Below are 10,174 nucleotides of genomic sequence, written 5' to 3' on the forward strand. Positions count from 1 at the left end.
TAGATGTAAATGTGGAAACAGAAACCTGGCATGAAAATAACCCAGGAAAAGTAGTGTCTCATTTTTGATTACGTGGTTATTTGGAGCGTGTACTTGAGAACAGTAACAATAGAAAATGCTATAAACAACCTCTGGAAACTGGGACTCTTCTCATGTAACAGACATATACTTCGAGAAACTGACTTTGCAATACAGCAGAAGTGTGACATGGAAACAATGGAGTAAACGTGAGTCCTAAAGTAATCAGGCAAGCTCCCAAATTCAGTAACTCACATCAAGAGCCAGCAATTCTTTTAAAATCAACACGTTCTGAATCTATTAAGTTGCTGACATCGTCTCCATACGGGAAACGTTAGAAACTATTTAAAAAGAAAGAAAGTTGTAGTAGAATCAAATGAGATAGAAGCAAATGTTTTGTTCTTCAAAAACCAAGAGAAGAAACCGTGAATCATAATCTTCCAGTCACTCGAAGTTTGATACAAATGTAATTAAGGACAGTATTTATGATTTACAATCTGAAATAGAAGACACTGAATGCATATTCTGTAGTTGTCGTTTCTCTGTAGACTAACAGGGGGACATGGGGACAGTGCATGGAATGCTATCCATCGGCTTCCGACGAATGTTAACTTGTAAAAGAGCTTCGGTGTCCCCACACTGCACTTCTTCTGCACAATAGAAGCTGAATATGTTGTAGGGGCAGGAAGGAAGAGAATATTATTATTTTAAGTTCAAAATGGCTCTGAGCACTATGGGTCTTAACTTCTGAGGTCATCAGTCCCCTAGAACTTCGAACTGCTTAAACCTAACTAACCTAAGGACATCACACACACCCATGCCCGAAGCAGGATTCGAACCTGCGACCGTAGTGGTCGCGCGGTTCCAGACTGTAGCGCCTAAAACCGAACGGTCACCTCGGCCGGCATTTATTTTACGGTTTACCTGTTCTTATATTAGTCAGTACTGATTGTTCGTTCTGACGGTCTCATATTATGACACTACTTCTATTTCGATTCGAATTGACTCGTCTGTGCTTTCCAAATTATCATGTATTGAGTGTTAAGTAGCACTAAATCAAATAATAATATTGACAGTACATTGACTGCATGCAGATTTCCAATCAACAAACATATAGTTATCTTAAATGTTATGATATAAAGTGGAATATTGAGTGACGAGGAAAGTTTCTCATCAGGGAAGAGGCTAATATGATGTGCACCCACCATTGTCTTCAATTGCCTGGCTCACACGGTGAGGCGTGGAGATGGTCAACCTCAGGAAATGTGTCTCATCGCCCGCGAGACTGCCCTACACATTCAACACTAGGTTCCACAGTCGGTCAGCTGTGCATGGGGCCAGTGTCGACCAGTGTACGTTAATGTAAAGCTTCATTTTGTCCCACAAATTTTGAATGGAATTCAAGTCCAGCACTCTAACAGGGCAGTCGATCTGGAGGACGTTTGACTGTTGCAATAACCATTGATGAACAATTTGACTCGTGCAAACTAGGTGAGTTGGGACCTGATCACTCCATTGGAATAGTGCCTCCTTACACTCGGCACCGTGGTATGTTTCATGATGTGCATATACTGATCCGCCGCTAGATGACCATAAATTCGATGAAGAATCCCTTTTTCACCTTATGGTAGCTCACCCCAGCACGAGACTGTGATGCGGTCGTGTACTGTGGGCCGTAATGAACTCTACGTCGCCTGTAGATCATCACTGGACCCTCATTCATTGACCTAAATATTGACTTATCTATGGAGATGAACGAAGTCAGGCCTATGAAGTTTGAGATCATAAGAGAGGTCTCTCTGTTAGCTGCTCAGTGGGCTCTAAGGCCAGCATCTCATAAACAGTTGCGAAAAGTTTGTGGACATCCAGTGAAATTTGTCTCGTTCTTCAGTTATGCGTTTGAAAACTGACGTTACAAACAAGAGTCAACTAACACGTTGTCTCGGTGAGGCATCGACACGTTTCCTAAGCCTGGCCCTCGAAGCCGACCAATGACCGCAGTCTGGTACCACCACGTTATCCAGGTCTGGGCATAGCGAAGTTGAACGGAGCACCTGGCTTTCGCTTCAGGGTGCGTTGTTCAAGATGCGACAGTGACCTGGGGCTACAACTGGATAGCCGGCCGGGGTGGCTGGGCGGTTCTAGGCGCTACAGTCTGGAACCGCGCAACCGCTACGATCGCAGGTTCGAATCCTGCCTTGGGCATGGATGTGTGTGATGTCCGTAGGTTAGTTAGGTTTAAGTAGTTCTAAGTTCTATGGGACTGATGACCTCAGAAGTTAAGTCCCATAGTGCTCAGAGCCATTTGAACTATTTTTTTTTTTGCAACTGGATACCACGTGGCGATAGGGGCTCTTTACATTCGGGCTGCCACAGGCTTCCGGTCCAGCTGCGGCAGCAGCACTGAGCCAGTGATCAAACACCGTGCCACAGAGCCTTACATGCAGTATTGTCGCCAAAGTAAAGCGAAATGACACGCTCACAGGGAGCAGAACGCTGTTGTGAGATCGTCTCTCAACATCAGCGCTTCTTCAATTTAAAGCATCCTATGTAAAGGAACATTTTGTTCCAAGAAGTACAAAGTTGGGAACTGCCATTTAATTGAACATTCCTTTGCTTGTTCCAAATGTGAATCTGTCGAAGGAACTGGTAAATAAATATAAAGTTTGCAGACAAATACGGGCAATACTTCTTCCACGATTCTGCTGAATCCGAAGGAATATACTAAAGATGGATAAGATTCTCTCGTTGCCAGGAAATGAAACTATAATGAAGCTAGCATGATTTTTCCTTTAGTATACCTATATTTCATGGCGTTGTAATTGAATTTTTCAAGATCGTATAGAGAAATTTTAGGGACTTACGTGATAGAAACAGACGAGAAAGAAAGCTGGAAACAGGATATAATGTATCAGTAAAACCAAAGAAATAGGTTCAGTATGATCACTTGGCCATCTTGCATACATTTCTATATGTAGTCAAAATTAAACTTGTTGATTTTAAGGACACAACTCTCATCTACCAACATTATTCTCTTCTTTGCCTTTGGGAATAATAAATTTGGAATATTATTGATAAATTTAACGAACTGCAACAAGATATACGAGGGTTGGATCTTAAGTAGTAGCAACTATTTATTCACAACCGATACAAAAGAGTTACATGTTGGCACCTGTTGCTGTCCTTCAAAGTAGTCACCAGTGTTGTGTATAACCCGCTGCCAGCGATGTGGAAGGCGTAGTATACCATTAGCAGAGCCTGTTCTGTTGATGGTGCGACTGTAGTGGTCTACTGCCTGTCGAATCTCTGGAACAGTTCTGAAGCGAATGCCACGAAGCGGTTCCTTCATCTTCGGAATCAAATCAAATTCACAAGGACTTAAGTTCCAGTCCCATCGACCTAACAGAGCAGCCACAGCTTGATGGGTTGCGCGTCGAAGGTGTGTCAGAGCACCAGTATGGCGAAAGTTATGGTGATTCTCGTGTACGACCGTAATGGTATTATCCTAATGTATTACGTTCCTCCACAGCAGACTGTTAATGCGCAGTATTACCGTTCGTTTTTGAAGCATCCAGCTTTGTGAAAGAAGCTGCGACACTTTCTGCGCAATCCACTCATCATTTTGCACGACACTGGGTGCTCTGTTCGGTCTATGGGACTGGGAAGTACTGTACCATCCACCATACTCCCCGAACTTAAGTCCTTGTGACTCTGATTTGATTCCGAAGATAAAGGAACCACGTCGTGGCATTCACTTCAGAAATGTTCCAAAGATTCGACAGGCAGTAGACCACTCCAGTCGCACCATCAACAGAACAGGCTGTGCTAACGGTATACTACGCCTTCCACATCGCTGGCAACGGGTTATACACAACCATGGTGACTACTTTTAAGGACAACAACAGGTGCAAACATGTGACTCTTTTGTATCGGTTGAAAATAAACAGTTGCCACTATTTAAGTTCCAACCCTCGTATTTAGTTCCAGACCTATCTCCAACCTTTCCTTCATTAAGAAGAAAAGACCCACATTATTATTTCAAACATAGTGACTGATTCTGAAGACAATACGGGAGCTGAATCCATATCACTTAATCTGGAAGAACCTGAGATGAGAGACATCTAATATCCATCAAGTGTTTCAGATAAACATACAACTCCGTTCAGATAAACGAATGGCTCAGAGGAAGAAAATGAGTGCTCAAGAGATGTCTCTCTTGCTCCAAAAAACAGACAAACTGAAAGGAAAAAATCATGGGCAGAATTCAAAATAAAATATCAAGATTCCACTGCGAAGGAAGATGATGTAAATTTATTTTTAGTAAGCATGAGTATGGCTATAAGGACATCCCACTCCACTATTTCAGTTGAGTCAAATATAAAAAGAAGCACACTGAATTTAGTGACTGATATACAGTTCGAAAATAAGAACGCCGCCAGACTGATTTTATTTGAAGGAAGTGATCTTGGAAAGATGATGTACTTCCTTTCAGTATAAAGTTAAAGGGTTGTTTAACTTTTATTACATTTTGTAAGCAGCTGGGCTTTTTAATAAGTACTGTTTATATTAAATTCTTTCTCTCTACTCTGCTGTAAACCTGCCAATGGTGGGAGAGTGACGCTCTGCTTACAGAACTTATTACCTACATAATATACAAGATATTTAATAAATAGCTAACTTCCAAACGTTGCAGTGGCTAAAGCTTTAAGGCCAAATATTGCAGCATATAACATGAAGGGATTCAATTACCCCGTGAAAACATTCGCTCATAATAAGAGACAGCCGCGCGGGACTAGCCGAGCGGTCTTGGGCGCTGCAGTCATCATGGACTGTGCGGCTGGTCCCGGCGGAGGTTCGAGTCCTCCCTCGGGCATGGGTGTGTGTGTTTGTCCTTACGATAATTTAGGTTAAGTAGTGTGTAAGGTTAGGGACTGATGACCTTAGCAGTTTAGTTCCATAAGATTTTTAAAAAATTTGTGAAACTGAGAAGAAAATTAGAGTCATTGAGAGTTTTCCAGCTGTACTGATGGGTTTCTTGAACCAGTTACATTTTTTTTTCTGTGTATCTTTTCTGTATTTTGCAAAACATGTGCAAACTTCCTAACATTTAAACTAAAATAAAATCTGAATTTTGTGTCGCCATTTACAAGATGCTTGTAAATCTAAATGTTATTGCAACGATTACCGCCATGTGCCGCAAAGATGCTATTTATCCTCTTCTTCTCCTTCTTCTTCCTCCTCATTTTTCTAATTCCTGTAGTAAAGATATTGGGTCTACTACTTCGCGTCCGTCGTTTTTTTCTCGAAGATCTGCACTGTATTGTCAAAATTTTACAACAAATTTACGATTCAGAATGTTGGACATCACTGGCCACTACTTCCTCCCGTCTTTTGGGCAGCATACGAGTCCCGCGCCGTAGGCACTGGGCGTCTTATGAGGAGATCGACGAATCGATCCAGTTTTACACTTCTTCATATTATCGAAAGTGCTGGTCAACCAGACCGTGTGTCATGGATCGTAAAAGATAATAGAGGGAGCAATGTCTGGAGAATCCGGGGGGTAGGATAGGACTTAGCACTTCAAGGTTTTCAGATATGGTTTTGCAGATTTTGCATCATGGGATCGAGCACTGTCATGCTGCAAAATCAGTTTTTTCCTGTCTAACGCTGTATTATGGCCGTTTATCCTTCGGTGATCGTCTCAGACGCATCATTTGCTTTCGACAACAATAACTTGTGATTGTTTCCGTCGGTAGCAACTTCGAAAACTTTCTCTCTTCCACCACCATGCCAATTTTCGATGTCAAAGTTACCGTTCATGAAGCACTGAAACCATTCTCTAGACGTTGTTCCACCAATACGTGATTGCAGTGGACTCCGTTCCGTTGTGTAAAGAACTTGTTTCGTTGTAATTAGAAATTGGTGATGCGTGGTGTGAGTCATAACTTAGTCGAATATAATGGTGCCAGTAACTCGCAATGGAGAGCCTTAGTGGTGGTGCCGGGAACTCGCCAACTTCGGCGTAAAATGTTCATACATGAGGAGAAATACAGGGTGATTCAAAAAGAATACCACAACTTTAGGAATTTAAAACTCTGCAACGACAAAAGGCAGAGCTAAGCACTATCTGTCGGCGAGTTAAGGGAGCTATAAAGTTTCATTTAGTTGTACATTTGTTCGCTTGAGGCGCTGTTGACTAGGCGTCAGCGTCAGTTGATGCTAAGATGGCGACCGCTCAACAGAAAGCTTTTTGTGTTATTGAGTACGGCAGAAGCGAATCGACGACAGTTGTTCAGCGTGCATTTCGAACGAAGTATGGTGTTAAACCTCCTGATAGGTGGTGTATTAAACGTTGGTATAAACAGTTTACAGAGAATGGGTGTTTGTGCAAAGGGAAAAGTTCTGGACAGCCGAGAACGAGTGATGAAAATGTAGCACGCATCCAGCAAGCATTTGTTCGCAGCCTAGGAAAATCGACTCGCAGAGCTAGCAGAGAGCTGCAAATTCCACAATCAACTGTATGGAGAGTCCTACGAAAAAGGTTAGTTATGAAACCTTATCGTCTGAAATTGGTTGAAGCACTGTCTGCAGCTGATACGATTAAAAGAATCGATTTCTGTGATTTTAAAATGGCTCTGAGCACTACGGGACTCAACTGCTGAGGTCATTAGTCCCCTAGAACTTAGAACTAGTTAAACCTAACTAACCTAAGGACAACACAAACATCCACGCCCGAGGCAGGATTCGAACCTGCGACCGTAGCGGTCCTGCGGTTCCAGACTGCAGCGCCTTTAACCGCACGGCCACTTCGGCCGGCCTGTGATTTTATCCTTGCTCAAATGGAAACAGATGGATCTTTCGTTTCAAAGATTGTGTTTAGTGATGAAGCAACTTTCCACACTAACAGGAAAGTCAACCGTCACACTGTCTGTACATGGGGCACTGAGAATCCGCGGGAAACAACTCAGTATGAACGTGACTCGCCTAAGGTGAACGTTTTCTGTGCCATTTCAGCCAATAAAGTTTTTGGTCCCTTTTTCTTCGAAGGTGCTACTGTAACTGGACTACAGTATCTGGAGATGTTAGAGAATTGGCTGTTCCCTCAGCTCGAACAAGAAGCACAACAATTCATATTTCAGCAGGATGGAACGCCACCACATTGGCACTTATCTGTCCGTAACTACCTGAACGTCAACTACCCGAGGCGATGGATCGGCCGCCAGGCAGCCCGTGACAGAGCACTTCATCACTGGCCTCCAAGAAGCCCTGATCTTACCCCCTGCGATTTTTTCTTATGGGGGTATGTTAAGGATATGGTGTTTCGGCTACCTCTCCCAGCCACCATTGATGATTTGAAACGAGAAATAACAGCAGCTATCCAAACTGTTACGCCTGATATGCTACAGAGAGTGTGGAACGAGTTGGAGTATCGGGTTGATATTGCTCGTGTGTCTGGTGGGGGCCATATTGAACATCTCTGAACTTGTTTTTGAGTGAAAAAAAACCTTTTTAAATACTCTTTGTAATGATGTATAACAGAAGGTTATATTATGTTTCTTTCATTAAATACACATTTTTAAAGTTGTGGTATTCTTTTTGAATCACCCTGTATATATAACATAGTAATACACTCCTGGAAATGGAAAAAAGAACACATTGACACCGGTGTGTCAGACCCACCATACTTGCTCCGGACACTGCGAGAGGGCTGTACAAGCAATGATCACACGCACGGCACAGCGGACACACCAGGAACCGCGGTGTTGGCCATCGAATGGCGCTAGCTGCGCAGCATTTGTGCACCGCCGCCGTCAGTGTCAGCCAGTTTGCCGTGGCATACGGAGCTACATCGCAGTCTTTAACACTGGTAGCATGCCGCGACAGCGTGGACGTGAACCGTATGTGCAGTTGACGGACTTTGAGCGAGGGCGTATAGTGGGCATGCGGGAGGCCGGGTGGACGTACCGCCGAATTGCTCAACACGTGGGGCGTGAGGTCTCCACAGTACATCGATGTTGTCGCCAGTGGTCGGCGGAAGGTGCACGTGCCCGTCGACCTGGGACCGGACCGCAGCGACGCACGGATGCACGCCAAGACCGTAGGATCCTACGCAGTGCCGTAGGGGACCGCACCGCCACTTCCCAGCAAATTAGGGACACTGTTGCTCCTGGGGTATCGGCGAGGACCATTCGCAACCGTCTCCATGAAGCTGGGCTACGGTCCCGCACACCGTTAGGCCGTCTTCCGCTCACGCCCCAACATCGTGCAGCCCGACTCCAGTGGTGTCGCGACAGGCGTGAATGGAGGGACGAATGGAGACGTGTCGTCTTCAGCGATGAGAGTCACTTCTGCCTTGGTGCCAATGATGGTCGTATGCGTGTTTGGCGCCGTGCAGGTGAGCGCCACAATCAGGACTGCGTACGACCGAGGCACACAGGGCCAACACCCGGCATCATGGTGTGGGGAGCGATCTCCTACACTGGCCGTACACCACTGGTGATCGTCGAGGGGACACTGAATAGTGCACGGTACATCCAAACCGTCATCGAACCCATCGTTCTACCATTCCTAGCCCGGCAAGGGAACTTGCTGTTCCAACAGGACAATGCACGTCCGCATGTATCCCGTGCCACCCAACGTGCTCTAGAAGGTGTAAGTCAACTACCCTGGCCAACAAGATCTCCGGATCTGTCCCCCATTGAGCATGTTTGGGACTGGATGAAGCGTCGTCTCACGCGGTCTGCACGTCCAGCACGAACGCTGGTCCAACTGAGGCGCCAGGTGGAAATGGCATGGCAAGCCGTTCCACAGGACTACATCCAGCATCTCTACGATCGTCTCCATGGGAGAATAGCAGCCTGCATTGCTGCGAAAGGTGGATATACACTGTACTAGTGCCGACATTGTGCATGCTCTGTTGCCTGTGTCTATGTGCCTGTGGTTCTGTCAGTGTGATCATGTGATGTATCTGACCCCAGGAATGTGTCAATAAAGTTTCCCCTTCCTGGGACAATGAATTCACGGTGTTCTTATTTCAATTTCCAGGAGTGTAATATCTGAAATGAAGTAGATGGAATAGAGAATCATATAAAATTTTACATTGTGTATTTTTATCATTGTTACTATTTACTTTAGGTACCATGTGACGAACATCATACACGATCCAGCGTTCTATGGGCCTCAGCTGCGGAAGCCTTCATGATAAAGCAGAAAATTAAATTCCTGAAATTGACGAGGATATGGCTCGAAGGATGATATATTCAGTCTAGGGTAACTTAATCATATAATTACTGCTATGTCGTCAGAAAAAGACGCAGGTGGGGCAAAAGCACCATAGGCGCAAATGTAGGACCTACTGCCAGTGCCACAGAGACTCGCCACATGCGCAAGTTCCACCAGCGCCACGGGCGGAGCTGAGGATAAAGATATGGACTTCGCCTCGGCCAGTTGCCGATCGAGTAAAATCCGCCAATGAGCAGACAACAACGGACAGAAGCGAATTCGGAAGATAGAACAGCAGCTATCGCCCACTTGATTATAGGTCATCGTCCAGGGCTGACTCAGACAGAGAAGGTCCTTTAGCGAACTGCTAGAAGTGAACAGAAAGATGCTGGAAATTGCATTTGCTGTGTACTGTGAAGTCTACCTACGATTATTTGCCCTTAGCTATTGAGGGCCTATTTTGTGTTATGTTTCATGCAGTGTTGCGGACTTAATAATTCAACAAGCCATAAACACAATTAAACCTTTTAACACGTTTGTGTGACTCTGTTACTAATTCGAAATTAGAATTATATTTATACCGTCAGCTGCGCACGGGCGTTGATATAGATCAACGGGGACAGGTGAAAATGTGTGCCCCGACCGGGACTCGAACCCGGGATCTCCTGCTTACATGGCAGACGCTCTATTCATCTGAGCCACCGAGGGCGCAGATGATAGTGCGACTGCAGGGACTATCTCGCGCACGCCTCCCGCGAGACTCACATTCTCACCTTGTATGTCCACACACTACATTCGTAGTGTCCCACACCAACACACTCATTACTCGTGGAAGACATTCTTCCAAGTCCCGTAAGAGTTCGGGGAATATGAGTGCATCGACACAGAAGAAGGAGGTCCGAAAGAACAGACACCATATCCATATAAGTATACT

The 10,174-nt window shown here is 44.9% G+C and overlaps 1 non-coding gene across 1 annotated transcript; it reads right to left on the reverse strand.

Annotated features, from left to right (window-relative positions):
• Positions 1-9,874: 9,874 nt before the first annotated feature.
• Positions 9,875-9,949, reverse strand: Trnat-ugu (transfer RNA threonine (anticodon UGU)). Its single transcript has one exon. It is a non-coding gene; the product is annotated as a tRNA-Thr (tRNA).
• Between the last annotated feature and the right edge of the window lie 225 nt (positions 9,950-10,174).

Source organism: Schistocerca serialis, chromosome 3 (genome assembly GCF_023864345.2).
Source record: "Schistocerca serialis cubense isolate TAMUIC-IGC-003099 chromosome 3, iqSchSeri2.2, whole genome shotgun sequence".
In the NCBI taxonomy this organism is placed as follows: Eukaryota; Metazoa; Arthropoda; class Insecta; order Orthoptera; family Acrididae; genus Schistocerca; species Schistocerca serialis.